This window comes from Arvicanthis niloticus, chromosome 15 (genome assembly GCF_011762505.2).
Source record: "Arvicanthis niloticus isolate mArvNil1 chromosome 15, mArvNil1.pat.X, whole genome shotgun sequence".
Taxonomy (NCBI): Eukaryota; Metazoa; Chordata; class Mammalia; order Rodentia; family Muridae; genus Arvicanthis; species Arvicanthis niloticus.
In genome coordinates, this window is record NC_047672.1 from 44,598,063 (window position 1) to 44,616,045 (window position 17,983).

At 39.7% G+C, this 17,983-nt stretch overlaps 1 long non-coding RNA gene across 1 annotated transcript; it reads right to left on the minus strand.

Annotated features, from left to right (window-relative positions):
* Positions 1-700: 700 nt before the first annotated feature.
* LOC143434568 (uncharacterized) lies at positions 701-17,639 on the minus strand. Its single transcript, XR_013104172.1, has 3 exons — positions 17,411-17,639; positions 14,308-14,559; positions 701-13,238 (listed from the first exon to the last, which is right to left on the minus strand). It is a non-coding gene; the product is annotated as an uncharacterized LOC143434568 (long non-coding RNA).
* Positions 17,640-17,983: the final 344 nt, after the last annotated feature.

A 17,983-nucleotide genomic window follows, 5' to 3' on the forward strand; every position in this document is an offset into this window, starting at 1 on the left:
GCAGGCACCACTTAAAGTCACAGGAGGAAAAACAACAAACAAACAACAAACCAACCACTGGAGCTGAAATTTGGTTAGATGACGATACTGCCAGTGCCGAAGGGAATATAATGAAAGTGAACGTGATGACTTAAATGGAAGCTTATTGTTTTCACTCATTTTTTTCTCATCTGTAACTTAGCTTTTGAATTCTGAATACACAGGAGCAATGTCTCCACTAGCTATATTAGAGTAAGCAGGGTGACTGAAACTCCTAAACACTCACCACCATCTACATAGAAAATTTCATGCCCTAAAGCCCAGAGCATGTCCAAATGATGCGAAGCAGGGAAAGAGGTCCCTAGCTTCTAAGTCGTCAGTGAACAGAATTTAACAATTTGATGCCATTCCTCAGTTGTTTTTCTTTAAGTGTTAATGGGTTCATCTGATAGTGACATCTTAATTTGTTACTTGTCCAGCACTTAATATCATTATTTTCTTCTTGTTCAATTCTACTTAATGCTTTGAAGAAATACTCATTTCCTAGCTTCCGTTAGACCAGAGGAGGACCATGAAGATAAGGAGAATGAAATAGACACCTGCTTGCTTCTCTTTTCTTCTGCAGTTCTTGCTTCTCTGATGAGAATGTGTGCTCTACAGTCAGGACAGCTACTCTGTGACCATAGGGGAAGGATTAAGAAATCAGATAACAGATACAACATCAATGCCCCACAGGTGTCAATGTTATTTTATTACAATAAAAATGATTGCTACTTACACAAATCTCTGTAAATCAGTTTTACCCTTTTTAATAGATGTTAGCCATAACCCACATCCCAGAGAAGCATTCTGTATTCTATGTTCTGTCAGCCAGCATGGGGTCACCTGCATTTGAGCATGAGAAGAACCTTGCTTTCCCTTCAGGTTTCTTATCCTGGTTTCCACAATCCAATAATAAGGCCCAATGCCAGAGCTTGGCAGGTGTATATGTGGACTTGCTGAGGTCACTTTGCCATATTGTGTACTGGGAGGAACAGGGTAAGGCTTCTGTCACATAGCCTTTTACCAAAAGTAGGCTGAAATTATGAGTTCAATATGTTTTTTTAATGAATCTCCTTTTATTCTCTTGCACACTGATAAGCATCTCTGTCTTTCTTAAGAATTCCTGCTCTAGTGTATGTATGTGTTTATGTGAATGTGTGTGCATGTATATGTGTGTATATTCATGTGGTCATCTCTTATTTACTTCCAGTAGACAGATAAGTTGGGGAGGTGGGAATCGAGTTCAGTGACATCTCCGGAGGAAGACAACTCACCTTGAGGTTAGTAACTGAAAAAAATGACCCCAAGCTTGCTGCAAACAGGAGTGTTTGAGAAAAAGACCTGGAGCAGAAATAAATTCAGAGCAGCTCAACTGTCCTGAGAGATTCATAAAACTGTTGAAAATGTTTTCACAGACTACCTACCTCTCTTGGGGGGGGGGGGATAAGAAATGTTAAGTTACAGATGTGTTCCTATTCACTCATCCTTACCCTGAATTTTATTAATCATGAAATAACTGGTCATGTCAATAAAATGAATGGAACTGCATATTTTAATCAGCTCATTATAGTAACTTGTGTCCACCTCGTAGCCCATGACACCATGTTTCATGCCTTGTGTATGCATAACGTAATTTAATTTAAAATATAAAATAAATGTAAGGAATTTTAATTAGAAGAATGAGGGAGAAAGATGTGTACATGATGGATATGTCAATTCCTTCACTGTCACAACCATTTATTCTCTATGGCCCATAATATTGTATTGTATGCTTTAAATGTACACGATATCATTCACTCATGCCCTTGTATTTTTGGCACTCAAAATTGAATACAAGGCCCTGTGCGTTCTCACCAGGATCTCTACTACTGAATTATATTGTAAGCAACAATTTATCTTTTTAAAGCAGCATACTATACAAAAAATCCCATTATAAAGCAGAGAAAGAAAAGGAGAAAAGCAAAGTGTGTACACATGAAAGCTGACGAGTGGCTATTCATAGAGAGAATGGGTGGAAAGCTTATTGAGCAGACTCCTCAGATCTAAGAGACACCCTGAAAATACTAAAGGGAGACAGAATTAGTTAGAATGAAAATGACAAGCCTGGGGACATCCATCTCCTGTAATTGCTCCATAAAGTCATAACAGAGGTAAGAAAATTTTTGTCACAGCCTTCTGAGTTTTGCTCAATAAAATTATGACAGATGCTTCTCTGAGACATAGAACAGAACTTTAACTATCAAGACATAATGATGAGGGATCCTCATATTGGTATGAATGACTCTGAGGCAAAATCTTCTATATTTATATTAGTACAAACCAGGTGGCTTATTTAGCTTAACTTTCAACAACAATTTAAGGGGGAGCTTCCCTAATCACGAGAGTAGCACTGCCTTACTTACTAACGTATTATCTTGAAGTCACCTAACAAATGCATTCTAGAGAGTTGAAATAATCACTTACATAAATATTGGCTTTTGCCAAGGAAATCAGGGCCTCTGTGAGGATTCTCTAATTATTTATAAATCATTTGCTAATCATGTATATCCTTTAATGTAAAGATTAAATAGAGTCCCCTGTCTGTCAGGGGTTGAGGCTGGATGCTCTTCGCTCACTTACTGTTACATGCCTTGATTATCAGCTCCTCTTGGCTACAACTGACTGGAGGGCAGAGGGGAGTATCTAAGAAAGCTATTCCAGCCTGAAGTGGCCTGCAGTGGACAAAGAAGGGACTTGCAAGGCTTGGTGAACTTTCTAAGCAGTGCTGCTGAGTCGGACCCAACTGCTGATTTTCCAATTCCCTAGTGCCTGACAAAGATCTGACCGTCAGGAAACTCCTGGTGTTTATTCTTCACTTTTCCTTTTCATACTTTCCAGTCATCATCTGCATTAATATCTCCCGATAGACCTCCTTAACTGATCGCTTGTTTTATGCTCTATTAAACTAGAATGACCAACTCTCTTCCTTCAGAACAGCTTTAAAGGTGCTGAAAACGTCAAAGATGATACATTTTCGTGGAATGTATACCCCTCATATGTTCCCACTAGCTTAGGTCCTACCAATCATACATTTTCCTAATCATTTTTTATTACTTGTTTTCAACATTTCAATGCTCATGAAACATAGCTATAAATGTGTCTACCATTAAATGTGATATGAATGTATTAGTGTCCTTAGAATTACCTCCAGTACAAATTTATAGAAATTGCGCTCCAGTGATTCAAATTTAGCTTCTCGCGGGATAGTTCAGCAGTTCTTTTAACTATGAGCTTCGATGTAAGCTCAACAATATTTGTTCTTAAGAATTTTCTTCAGTGGAATGTATCTTGAACCAAGTACTTTGTCCTTACGGTCTTTAAAACAAATAACTTGCCCTGCCAAAACACAGACTTGTTCACTGAACCCTTTTGCCCAAATCCAAAGCAACAGCATGGGCACACCCTGTCCCCTTAACATTTTTGACATGTCTCATGTCAATGCAGGCACATAGTTTCTGGGATTTCCCTTCCATCTGTGCAAGAATAATCCTGGGGCAGTTCTTTGAGGACTAATTGTTATTCTTCCTTTACAGATGGCTGCAAAAACCTTGAATACCAGAAAAAAAAGTTTTGGAGGAAGAATTGGACTGTTTGTTCTAATGTAATCTATCTGAGAAAACATGAGGCATCTCAAGTGTTCAGAAGGGATTGCTCTGAGCCACCAGTGACCATAGCCTGGACACATCTGAACAATTTTCAAAACCATATATATATTCTAGTTGGAATTGCTATGAGCATTTATTTTAGGTTGATAGTTATCAGATTCTTGAAGAGAATCAATTAGGACAAAAAAGGTTTATTTGTTTTAAAGAATTAATTGATTTTCTTGGTTGGAACTTATTGTCTTTTGTCCTAACTTACCCATATGAGGATTAAGCTTTCCAACTGTGGGGAAGACTGAATTTCTATCCAAGATGGGTCTTCTAAGTCTTCGATAATAGCTAACAAGTGGCAAGGGAGATCCCTTGAAGATGCCACTCATGACCTCTTGACCCTAGGCATCTTTCACCATCTCTTGTGAGATACTAATTCATTTGGATTATAACCATGAAAACAATTCATGCATTTTAAATTCATATAATACTTAAATTAGATAATGCCACATCTCATGGGAGAAATAAAGTCATATACATCTTCAAAACCTATTTAGTATTAATGTACTAGATTCCTTCAACTGGAATGTCATGTTCCCTACAGTCCCAGGTATTAAAAAGGCTTGGTCCTTTGGTAGTATGGCATCAATGGTACATGAAAGACCTTGGAAGAAGTGGAACTAGTGGAACATGTATAATTCATTGGGGAGTACTTTTAACTGGAATGGTGGGATGCTGGCTCCTCCTTCAGTTGTTTCACTTACCAGTTGTGAACCAAAGGAGTTTTGCTCTGCTTCATGCATCCACCATGCTGTACTTCCTCACTGCCAACCCAACAGCATTGAGGCCAACAGATAATGAACCAAGACCTCCAAAACTGAGCCAGAACACTCCAGCCTCCTCTCCTTATATGTTTATTATCTCAAGAATCTGTTGTAACAATAGAAAGACAGCACATAGGAGTGCTACAAGAGTTAAACATCACTAGTGTATTCATTAGATACATGAACACACACATGCACATACAGGCATACACACACAGAGGTACAAGCACACACATACACACACACACACATGCATGCATGCATGCACACACACACGCACATGCACACACATGCACATGCAAATACATGCATCTGCATGCATACAAGTGCACATACACACTCACAGGTACACGCACATGCATATGCATGCACACAGACACGAACACATATATACATTACTAGCCACAGGAAAAGCTTCTTTGGGGGTTTAAGCATTTAATGACTTTGAGAGTCTGTTTGAAATATTTCTTGGCTATTTATTGCATGTGTCTCCAAACAACTACTGTGTCCCCCATGGTTGTTAATATTCTTCCCCAAAGGCTGCATCTGTCAGAAATGGTGAAATGTGATCCAGCATAAATAGGATGAGGTATTTCCATTGGTTCCTGTGGTCTACCACAGCTCGCTTAAGCTCCCAAGGGGAGACAGAGGTCCTGTTCATCACACATGGAAACTTTCTAGACTGTAAGTGTCAAACCAGGAGCAGAGATGCCTGCGGGTTTCAAAGGAAAACTAAATAAACAGCTGATTCTTTTATCTTCTTTTCTTTTCTAGCACACATTCATTCTACCATATCCTCATTTAAATTTCACTCTCTCACCTTTGTTTGAACTAAAGCTTGTGCTCACTTTGAGCCAATAAAAACTTCAAGAAGGAAACATCTGTACTGCTGTGTAACCAACACTACAATTATCAGCAACGTGACAGTCTTATTAAAGATCAGACAGGACATTTGCAGAATTCGTTTTCAAGACACAATGAATAATGCACTACCACTACCATATATATATATGTATATGTATATGTATATGTATATGTATATGTATATGTATATGTATATGTATATATGTATGTATATATATGTATATATGTATGTATATATATGTACATATGTATATATATGAAAATAATAAGTTTGAACCTAATTTGTATTTATGCTCACTTATATTTTACATGTTAAATATACTCTATTCCATGATCTGGGAAACAAATAGAAAAGGTAGATGTGTCATCTAGATTTAATTTAAAACAATGCGTAACTAATAGAATTGCCTAGGGTTCCAGCCAATGCCATACACAAATTACATACTGCATAAGAAAATACTGTTGCATCCTATGGTGTGAGCTTCCCAGGAATCTCCTATTGCCTTGTCAATAGAAATTTTAAAAGATATGCAAGCTTTCTGGAAAGTAGTTTCAAAAACAAAGTTTTCACGTTTTGAAGAGAAGTTTTGTTTCTCAGTTTACAATTTAGGTAAAGAATTAGATCTTTGCACAACAATCCAGCTACAAAAAACTCCTAGGGATTGTGATCAAATAAATTGCCCAAATGGTTGTTCCCAGTGAGTGTACAGAGTCTCGGGCACCTTTCACATCGTAAGTCCTAGGCATCCTCTCTTGGTCTTCTGGGTGCTGGAGATATGTCTCAGCACCTAAGAGCAGTAGCTGCTCTTCAATTCCCAGCACTTAGGTGATGGAAAATGAGAGTCTACTGCCAGTTCCAAGGGATTCTGATATCCTCTTCTGGCTTCCTAGGGCACTGGGCACACATGTGTTATACAGACATATAAGCATAAAACACACATAAACGTAAAATAAAAACAAATCATTTCAAAAACACAAGTTCTGACTGATGGGAATGAAGTCAGGTGGACACATGTATTTTATATTGGGCCTGTAAGGACAGAAATTACATCTGCTCATGTTGCCTTGTCCAGACAACCATAGGCCCCATAACAGCTGCGAAACGCACATCATCACTGTCCTTAGACAACAGAAGAGGCAGTGTTTGGTGAGCACAGCACAGTCTGTCTATGAAACTATGATCATGAATACGTTTCAAAGCAACTTTCAATATGTCTGCCCAGCAGAAATCTGAGGAGTTCTAAAACCAACCAAGCAAACAAACAAAAGGGTGGTTAAATAGATTTAAAAGAAAAATGTTCGTGACACACTGAGGGAAAGCTATCATTGTAAGCCATGGCGTGAGCCCACATTTCTAGTTGCTGAATGACCATGACTTATGCAGGTTCTTCCGCTATTAAAGGCCAACAGGGCAAAATATAAAATGCTGTCATTTCTAGCTGTCATACTTCCTGGTTTCCCAAACTTTCTTTTTCTGTATTTTCCCTCTTGTTTGTTTAATAAGGGAAGCATGACATGAAGAAAATTTATGTTATAGAATCAGATAGGTCCCATTTATTAGCCAGATTAATTTAATCTTTTTATGCGAGGTTTCCCTACTTTTTATTTTATTAAATAGGCCAGTTGAAAAAAACATATGAAACAGATTCTGAAATATATGTGATGTAGAGAATGTGTTTTAAAAAGTACAAATGGTACAGTGATATCAGTTATGTTTTTATGGCATTTCATGGCAAGGAAAATTATTCCAATGGGTATTAATTTGCTGGAAGCACACTCAGCTGGATTACAGTTTATACCAGTGCTTCTCAGCCTACAAGAGTTCACTGTTTCTTCTGGGTTTCTTGTAAAATCCTGCATCTTTTCAGAAACTTCCCAAAGTATATATTTTGAGCAAGGAATATTTATTCCAAATTTCTAAATAAATATTTAACTTTAACTTTAATTATATTTGACACTGGGCAGTGTTTCCTGGTTAAACTCCGGGAGCTGCCTTTAAAACTAAGGGGAAAACATTTTGTCAGACACGGTGGCTGCTTCTCATCCAGCCATCTTGTCTGTACATCTCATCACTGACAGAGTCTGCCTCTTGCTGTGGGTCCTGAAAATGTCAGTCTCTGCTTATTCGAGTAGACCTTGCAGCTGCAGCGCAGGCACAGGGTCCAGAGGGAGAGCAGAGGAGAAACACGGGGAGTAGGTCTCAGAAAGGTCTTTTTTCTCATTGTGAGCTAGCTATAGTGTCAGGCCCTTAAGTGTCCTTGTATCTAGGCACTTAGGGAATGGCTTTATGGTTTCTTTTATTTAAAGATGGCATTTATTTTCCTGCTTCTTGAGTCTAAGCTGATTTCCTGATCTAACCTGAACAATAGAGTGTAGCAGAAATGATATTGTTCCATGTTGAAGCCTTGACACAAAAAACCTTGTTGGCATTCCAGAGTGATGGAGAAGGGAGTTTGACAGGCCCTGCCTACACCAAAGCATCAATTTAACTGGATAAAAAAATTAATAGGAAAATGAAATTAAAAACTAGTTAAAGTTACCTCTCATTGACCTAAGAAGCATATATCAAGTGAAAAAATCTACTTAATCAGTACAAATACTAAGGTGCTTATGAACTGCTGTGATACTTTGGAACTTTTGGGGGAAACACTGTTCCTCTAAGGCAGAAACACCTTCAAGGACCACTGTAACTTAATTGTATTGCAGGATCAAGTGACACTTGAACTATTTAGTTCCTGATTCCTTGTTGTGTCAGAAAATAAGTGCCCATTGATTCAGTGATTCGTAATTGACATATTTCACTTTTGCAAACTCTAACATTTTATGATTCTCTGTATAAAACTGATCCATAACAAACCATGTAGCATGATGATTTTTCCTGCTATATTTTCTTCTAGAGTTCTGTCCTTTACCCACCTGCTTCCTCACGCTATCACCATTTCCCTGTCCAGTCACCCTCTGTTTACACATTTTGCCACTATTATTTATGATACATCATGATTCATAATGATGAATAAATATTTATGTATTAATAATATTTAAATAATAACAGTCAGGCTTATTTGTGTTTATAGTGTTCCCTTTAGTTTGTTTCCCCCCCCCCCAAAAAAAATATGCAGTTAGGGATCATGAGGCAAGCTTGAGGCTCACCGAGTCCTTAGATAAGGCCTCAGGACATTGGAATCTTCGGCTGGACATCAAATGCTGGTTTGCTTTTGCTAACTCATTGATAAACACGTTAAAAGAGTTTCCAGTAAAAGAGTTCTAAAGAGACAGACAACATAACATACAAGTGGACAATCATATCCAAGAATCCATTCTGTCTGATTCCAAAATTAGTGCAGACTTCAGTGTGTCTCTGCTGTCCAGGATTCAGTAAGATCTGTTTTGCTGTGAAAAAGTCAGGGAGCATTTTAAAATTATTTCCTTCAAATTGTACTACTAATATGTCTCACTGCTCTACTTGATTTTGTAGGAGCAATCACTACCAAAGGAATGCAGATGATTATTAGTGGGTTAAGGAGTCTCCAATCATTATTCTTTCAATTTCTAGTATTGGAAACTTTATCAGTCTCTTTTTGGCATGTGCCATATAGAAAAGGAACTATGTACTCAAAACTAAACTATTCCCTTGAGAAGAAATTATTGCCAACCTGGATTTTAATTTTTAGTAGACTTAGCTCTCTAAGATACTGTTCTACTTTGCTTCCCAATTAATAACAGAAATTTTTAGATAGGACCAACGATTCTGTACAGCCATGACCTAGATATAAGAGGAAATGGAGTTTCCTACTTCTGTAGTCAAGGATGTCCTTTGTTGTGCTTCCCTCTCCGGTACTCCCCTGCCAGACCCTTGCAGAAATCTTGTTCAGAACATGGCTCTTGAAGGCTTGGTTCTTGGATCTTGGCCCTATATTTGACTCTGGGACAGCTCCCTGTGATTTCACAAACAGTCCCTGACATGGAGATGAAGGTGTGACTTCCCATGTATCTATTAATTGGAAAGGAGATGCAGAGAGAAACGTTTGTATACTGTTACTCTTCTGCCACATTTAGAGGGTTGGTCCAGCCATATATTATCCTAAAACCTGGTACTGGGCTTTTCTGAGAACTTATATTTCAGTGGTATCTGTATTTGAGATTGAGAGTGGCTAGAAAATAGGAGGTGAGCAAACATTATATGTTGACATACAAAATTTAGATCTTGATTGGCCACATAATGGGCTCCAGAATAGCCTGGGCTACCTGAGATCCTGCCTTAAAGTTGTTTTCCCTATTTTTTGGTAAGGCCTTGGATAAATAGTCCTTATTTAGTGAGATTCTCTGTCAGGAATCAGCAAATGGATATAACATGAGGTTGCTTTAAATGCCTAAATTTGCCTTTTGAATGATGATGTTTCTAACTCTGAATCACACATTGGTGTGGGATTGTAGAGGAAACCTACACAACCTCTTGCCTGGGACTGAGATGCATCTCTTTACAACAACAGTATCAGTTTCCACATTGTAATAAGCAAAAGAACTTAGTGATCACATACGTTCAGCTCCTGCTGTAGGGCACTGGAACACGCTGGAAGAAGTGAACAATTTCCTCTTTGCTCCAGTGAAGCTAAAATATATACAGTATTGTTTTGACCAGTTTCATCTCTAACCCTTTTCCCTGTACTTTTGTAAGGATTTTAAATTGCAACCTTATTAATTATGAAATTAATAATAAAGCAATAATGTGGAAGACATTATTGGACTAAATGGAACATGCAAATATTAACTAATGCTTATTAAAGTGAAGACTTTTAGGCCAATAACAGCAAATAGGAGTTTATAACTGTATGCTCTATGGCTAGATATATAGGCCACCATGGGACAAGACAAAGGCTAGAAGAATGGAAATGTCATAGCCAAGCAAAGTGCACAGGGGTCCCTGTTGTCCTTCCCTGAACAGTAAAATAAAGCAAACTCAAGCCACAAGAGGAGTTCTGTTCCCTCAGTGTCAACTCCTTCTTTCTGCCTTCCCCATGGGAGATGAGCTTTGGAAATGAGAGGCAAAAGGCAAAAGTCGATTGAAAGGCTAATTCTGCAGGACAGTCATTGATCCATTATTTAGTAAGAAGCGGGAACAGTTGGCCTATAACAAGCCTTAATCCGGTGGTCCTGTTGTTTTCTCCTCATCTGTGAGAAGCCATCAGCACCTTATAAAGAAGCTGCATGTTTAATCATGTCCTTTGATGTAGTGCTGGGCGGGCTTGCTGCTGGAGGGTCTGTGAGAAGTTGTTTTAGGATAACGTGACATGTGTGCAGCACAAAGAGCTTCCTCCTGTTCTTTAGTGTTAATTTCACAACAAACTCCAGACATTTAAAGGGATTAGAGCCATTGGAAGGCACTATAATATGAGTTTTGAGAACCTAAACTATTTAGCAACACTGGAAACCTTATAGTGCCAGAAAAAAAAAGGAAGATACAACTAAATAGTTTCATCTTGTATACCATAAGGAGGAGAAATTTTCTGTTTTTAATTAGCTATTCATTTTCTTCATAGCATGTGGCTTCAGATAATTAGGGAGATTATTTATAACAATGACTATGGTTTTCCCATTTGTTTCATTAAAGCATTATGCTAATGAGTCCAAGATTCAGCTTTATCCTCAAGTGAGCCAATAAACTCACACTGGCTTGGAGACAACTCCACCCGTAACCAGCCAGCCAGCCAGCCAGCCATCTTGCAATACTGCTTCTTGAGGCTAGCTGAATTGAGGTGGAGCGTTCACTGTGAATCTGTACTCAGAACCCAGTAAAATCAGTTTATAGTTAATGTCATGGTAAGAGGAGCTCCTTCCTTAGGGAAAGAGCTTTGTAGAAATGTTGCTAAACATAGTGGCTAAGCATCCCTTGTCTTCAGGCAAGCTATTGCATTTATATGCTGGTGCTAATCTCTGTAGCCATATGCCTCTAGGCAAGTGATTTAAACCTTCTCCCTCAAATTCTATCTAAAAAGCAGATCAGATAACAATATATGACTTATAAGGTGGTGAGGCAATATATGTATTAAGTTGCTGGTGTGGCTGCCAACATTTTAGAAACTGCTCAGTAGTTACAGTAAAGAACTGAATCTACCTCTGGGTGGGGAGATGTGTTGTTCTTCCTTTAAATGCTAATCCAGTTGGGCAGTCACCTGACCAATGGACTACCATCAGGAAAACAGGTCCATCTTAAGCAATGCTAAACCAGATAAGACCAATAATATATCTTCAATGAGCTAAACATACCTTTCCTTCTCAGAATTTCCACTCTCGCTGAATCTACTCCAGGGCTACTACGAGGTTCCCCTGGATCTGCTCAACCTTCTTAGTTCTGACTTAAAAAGAAATGAACTTTTCTTTTCATTTCTATTCTTTTCTCCTTTTTGGATCCTGGCCACAATCTAAATATACTGAGCTTTGTTTGTTTTGTTTGTTTGCTTTTGTTACTGAGTTGAGCTGTTACTGAGCTGTTGAGTTTCCTTCTCTTTCTCTATAGCTCCCTTGCCCACTATGACAATGTTTGTCCACTACATGACTGACCCCAAATGTTGACTTAACTCAAATGGCATAGATTTTTCTCTTTCTCTTCTCCATCTTCATTCTCTGGACAGCTGCTGAGATTCACAGTCCCTGCCTTGGTGGAAGTGTTTGTTTGTTGTTTTGGTTTTTTTATTTTGTTCGTTGCTATTGTTTTGGTTTGTTTAACGCTAGTAAAATTGCTCACCAGCTTTTAAAAAATATCTTCCAAAGTTTCTTCATTAATAAGACTGAGACTCTCCTCAGGTCCTGCCAGGACACCCAGAATCTCTGGTGACAGTCTCTAATTTTAGAAAGCAGGTTTTCCGCCATCATGAGGATTATGGAACTCAAAGAATAATATATTTGTACTGTGACTCTGGTTCTTTGGGTTCTACACAAAGGCTGGTTGCTGTGCGGTCAACATGGAGAGTGCTTTCTAGCAGTCTGGCTCTCTATTCTCTATGGAATGTCCTAACTTGGATGTGACTTGCCAACAGCTAATTCCAACTTAAATGAATGCAAATGGAAGCCCAGACTTCTATCCAGAAGCTGAGTGAGTCAGGGATTCCAGTGTGGCAGCTGGGTGTTTATGCAATAACTCACTGGATTCCCTCTCTATGTGGCATTTTCTAGTTTACCTGAAATCTTTGCCTATAACCAGTGGTATTCTGAGGGGGAGGGGGGGGACAGGGCAGAAAAAGCTTATGGAAGAAATTTAACCATAAAAATCTTATCTTTTTAAAAAATTAGGTATTCTATTTACATTTCAGATGTTATCCCCTTTTTCCATTCCCCTATCCAGAAACCCCCATCCTATCCCCCTCCTTCTGTTTCTATGAGGATGTGTCCCCACCAACCCACCCTTTCCCACCTCCCCACTCTCGAATTCCCCCACACTGGGGCATCCAGCCTTCACAGGACCATGGACCTTCTCTCCCACCTATGCCCAACAAGGCAATCCTCACCTACATATATAGCTGGACTCATGGGTCCCTCCCCATATGCTCCCAGGTTTAGACCTGGGAGCTCTGGTTGATTGGTATTGTTGCTCTCCTCATGGGGCCCGCGAACCCTTTCAGCTTCTTCAGTCTGCTCTCTAACTTCTCCATTGGGCACCCCATGATCAGTTCAATGGTTAGCTGTGAGCATCCACCTCTGTATATGTCAGGCTCTGGCAGACTTCTAAGGAGACAGCTATATCAGGCTCCTGTCAGCATGCATTTCCTGGCATCCTTTTACCCAAGTGTCCCGGGCCTTGGCAATCTCAGGAATTTTACTGTAGTCATGAGCTTCCAATTGCCTGGAAGTTTTACTTGATGAGGCAAACAGATGGGTGTGGATTGAAGATTTTCTACTTTACCTGGACAAACACAAAAACACGGGGGAGATTGGAGTCAGGTTGGATGAGTAAATATTCTGATGACTTATCAGCTAAAAGAATCACTCGAACTAAGAGTGATTTTCTAAGATCACAGCTGTGGTCTTTTCTTTTCTTTTCTTTTCTTTTCTTTTCTTTTCTTTTCTTTTCTTTTCTTTTTTTTTAAAATAAGGGTTCCAATAGCTTTTAAGGACAAAAGTGGAAAAGGATACAGTAGTACATGGAGCAGCTGCAGTTCTGTGATGTCAACCACAGTATTTTAGAATTCTCCATTCCCCTCATTGGTTCTAGTAATAAAGTTTGTCTAAGTAAAACCATCTCCACCTCTGAACAACTGAGAAACTGAGTTGTGATACGTTTAGTTATATTTACAAACACAACTAAAATGTACTAATACCTAAAATGATCCACCTTCCCTATGGACATTCATTTCTTGCACTCAAAAGTTCACTTTTAAATATTATTGTCTTTTGAGTCCAAGGAGATGACTCAGTCTGTAAAGTGATTTCCACAAACTATGAGGGCCTGAGTTCAGTGCTGGGTATGTACCACAAATAATACTGGCTGTAGTTGCAAGGGTATCCTATACATTCTATACATCCTATATGCTAGCAGTGGGTAGATGGAGCCAGAAGAATCTTAGTGCTTTGAAGCCATTCATTCCAACCAAATTAGCAAACTCCATTCTTTACTAGAGATTCTATATAATAATAATAATAATAATGATAATAATAATAATAATAATAATAATAATAATAATAATAAGTATAGTGGAGAGCAATACAGGAAGACACCTGATGTTAAATTGTACCCTCCAAACGTGCATGTAGCTATGCTCATACTGTGTGCATACATGCACATGCATTGTATACACACAAATGGTAATCATCTTATTCAATAAATAGTTTCACAGAAACATCAAGAAAAGTTGACACATGAAATTAAAACTATCATATCCGGGATAACTTGGGTGGATCTGATGTCACCACATGTGTCTGACAAATAAAATGGGAGAGGGCCAGTCAGAATCAAAGATGGAGATATGACCTACATAAGCAGTGGCAGAAGATGGGGCTGGGCTGCAGGGGGAGGCAGCCGTTACCAGCTCGAAGTCTAGGCAGCCTCTTCAGCCAGGGAAAGGTAAACAGAGATTCTCTGGAGTCTCCAGAAAGTAAGCAGTCCTAATCGCCTGTTCATTTCTGTCACATAAAATTTATTTTAGTCTTCTCTTTAGCACTGAGAGGTAGTACATTTGTGTTGTTTCCAGCTTGTGATGATTTGCTGAAGTGGCAAAGCCCTGGACCTATGGAGAAACAGAGTTTAGCATTATTAAATGTGGAGAAGATACGGGGGCCTCTCCTGCCTACTGTCACTGAAAGCTGTCTATGTCCCCAGACAAGTGGGTCTGTGCATATGTCCCCCAACCCTTCTTGATTGTACATTGGTCATCTTATTGTTTGCTCTTCCTGAAATATCTTTTTAATCTGTTTAAATGCTTTTTCAGACAGGAGACTCACTTGTTTTTATAACCACAGTTTTGTCTTTCAGCTCTCACAGTGTTCATTTAATTGAGAGGAAAGCCGCCTACCTTGCCTCAACTGAGGAAAACATATTCCTTCTATAGGCAAGAATTTTATGTATAAATGAGCCCTAAAGGTAGCTATTACATAGAGCCAAGGTAAGGAAGTTCAATTTCAAATCAATAGAACATTTGGGGCGCAGCTATTCCTACAAGGTATGCGGGGTGCAGGAAATTGGAACAAGGTTCACTTCCCAAGAGCTCACAGCATGGCAAGTGTAACAACTGAGGACTTGAGAATGCAGGGCAGTGTGCAAACAGGACTTTGAATGGTTAACTAGGAAGACAGGGCTTTGATATTATTCATATCACACATTTAATAGCATGCAGAGAACCTGCGAATTCTTTTTTATTTTATCATGAATGAGATAAAAATGTACAAATTAACATCTACTTCCCAATTTACCCTAAGAATTAAAGAACATGGCATGACTCATGAACTTATCGATCATTTCAAGAAGTATAAAATATATACCAACTGCAGTGTGTAAGACATATATTTGTGAATGAAGCAAAATTCCAGCATTCATGTGTCTTATATTGTAGCAGTGCATTCTCTTCTCTGTGAATCCTCAGATGGCCTCTATGGCTCTTTAAGTCTTTGAGGGAGCCCTGACTGTCTGGACGTATTTTTGACACAGGAAACCTCATTACCCATCAGCATCCAGGTTCTCATTAACCCAGTATTATCTCTATTTCATCTGGAACTTTCCCTCCCTTTCTCTTTATATCCTGGCCTCTATTTCTAATATTCTGAATCTTTCCTTGGTTGCTAGAGTCAGATTGTTTTAGTCATCTAAATCTGCTGTGCTACAATTTATAAGATATACTCAGCTGGGGACATTTCTTTAAAAGGGGAGGAAAAAGAGGAGGAGGAAGAAGAGCTGGTTGTGGCGGAGGTGAGGAAGAGGAGGTGAAGGTCAAGGGGGAGGAGGAGGAGGGAGAGGAGGGCCTGAGTAGTCTAGGAGGAGGGAGGCAGGCAGGACAGGCACTGCAGGCAGGGCAGTGATGCCTGTGGCTCACCACAGGAAGCTCAGCTCTCCACCAAAAGGAAGTGGAGGTAACCAAAAACACCAGTGCTTGAGATGTGGGTTCAAATCTAACTTTAAGACAGCAGAGGGTGTCGGTACTGACAGCTCTGGCTCCCCTATGTGAGTATACACAAAAATAACCTGAAGCTGGGTTTCCTGTCATTTGGATGTGTAGCTTTTCCTTTAAATGGGATGTTTCCTTTCCCTGAGGAAAAGGGAAATTCACCCATCTTTGCTTTCACAGTTGTCTTTATCTCTGGGCAGTAAAGTTCCTACCATCAGAGCTTTTGCATCTCCACAGCCCTGCCCTCCAGGTTTCTCTCCCAGACTGGCTCTTCCTTCCGTGTTCATGCTTTGAGAAAGGTTATCTGCTCATGTGTCCTCGGCTGCCTCTCCAATTGGTCATCGGCAAGCTGGTCCTTCTGCCAGTCTGCATTCCGCCTTCCTTTGTCTATGAAAATTGTCTCTCAAGCACTAAAGCACTGCCAATTCTCCGACTTTAACTGCTATGCATAGCTCTGCCCCTCCCTTCTGCCTCATCTGAGTCCCTGCTCATCCCTAGGCCTCTAGATTTATTAAATTCTTTTGATTTTTTTCTTTTATCTAGATGTGTATCAAGTGAAATTATTTTTCTTCTCTTTTCTTCATCCAAATATAGACATTTTCTCTGTGACCTTGCTTTGACCCTTTCATCTTCTCTTTTCTTTGGTATTTTTTCCCCCTGCCTTAGCAGCTCCAGGCTTGCTGAGAACACTAGCTCCAAATCCCTAACTACTGCAGGGACCTGTCCTGTGTGCTCTCCTCAGTATCTCAGCTCCAGAACATTGAAAACTGTTCATCTCCTTTCTCTGGTGTTTCTGAAGGAATCCTAACAAATCTCACAATTGACTCATCTCTTTCCTGCAATAAGTCTGAGAACACTGTACAAGGAAATAAAATATACAGGGGACCCAATTGCTGCTATTTTTCATTTTAACTTTCCCTGCGGGTGGCGTCTTAAGAACACTTCATACACACTGTTGATAGTGGGACCCCAATTCAGTCTTCTGTAACTGAACATCAGAATTTAAGAGTTTGAAACCCACTTCTAGTAGTTCGTTCAGAGAAGCAAATCCCTTATATGCGTTTAATGGGCTATGATGGAGACTCACTGTACTCTTTGCACCTTCAGTTTCTCATGTCTTAGTTTTCTTAGCTTGAGAGGTACTTTTCTTCTCCATGCTTCTCGTATACAATATATCCCAACCTCAGTTTCCGTTTCCACTCCTCTCCCCCAGCCCTCCACCCTCCTCTCTCCTCAGGTCCATTACTCTTCCATTTCCTTTCAGAAAAGAGCAGGCTTCCCAGTGATAATCAACTGAATATTACATAGCAACGTACAATAAGCCTAGGCAGAAGCCCTCACATTAAAGCTGGACAAGGCAACCTTTTGTTGTTTGTGAGTTAGCTTCTGAATCTCACAATTCTCTCTACATCCCAGGCAAATTATCACAACAGTGAACAATTTCTCAACTTCCCCTTTAGCTTTCCCATCGCATCACTACCTGGTCTTTTATTGCACAAACACCAGGTCTAGAAATTGGTTTCCTCTCAGCTCTCCAGCTGCTGCCTGGCCAGGCACTGCGTGAGGCATTTGCGGCTGTCCCAGGCAGGGCTTCCTGTCCATAGCAGAAAGGAAGCTGTGCTTCTGGATGAACCCTCATTGTCCAGGGCTGGAAGAGCGATCACCAGGCAGTGATAAGGCCCTTCCCAATGCAGCAATCTGCACGAATCTCACTAACCTTGTTAGGAAGAAGAGGAAAGAAGGGGCGTTCACAAGATGACTGGGAGTACCGTTTGCCAGCCCTGCGTATCCCAGCAACCAGAAGAAACGAAAACACACCCAGTGGTCAGAGTATTTATCTTGCCAGGACTTCTACCTCCTTTCTTTACAAAGAGAGTATAAAATGACACCCTGCCATCAATTACCAACAAAAGAAAGAGTAGATAGGCTTAATTTTCAATTGACTATCAGGCATGTGTTCTGGACTGTGTGGTTCACCTCTCTTATTTCATAGTAACCCCTGCCAAACATTCTCCACAAGGGCCAAGCCATAGTCTCCTTTGATTTCACTGTT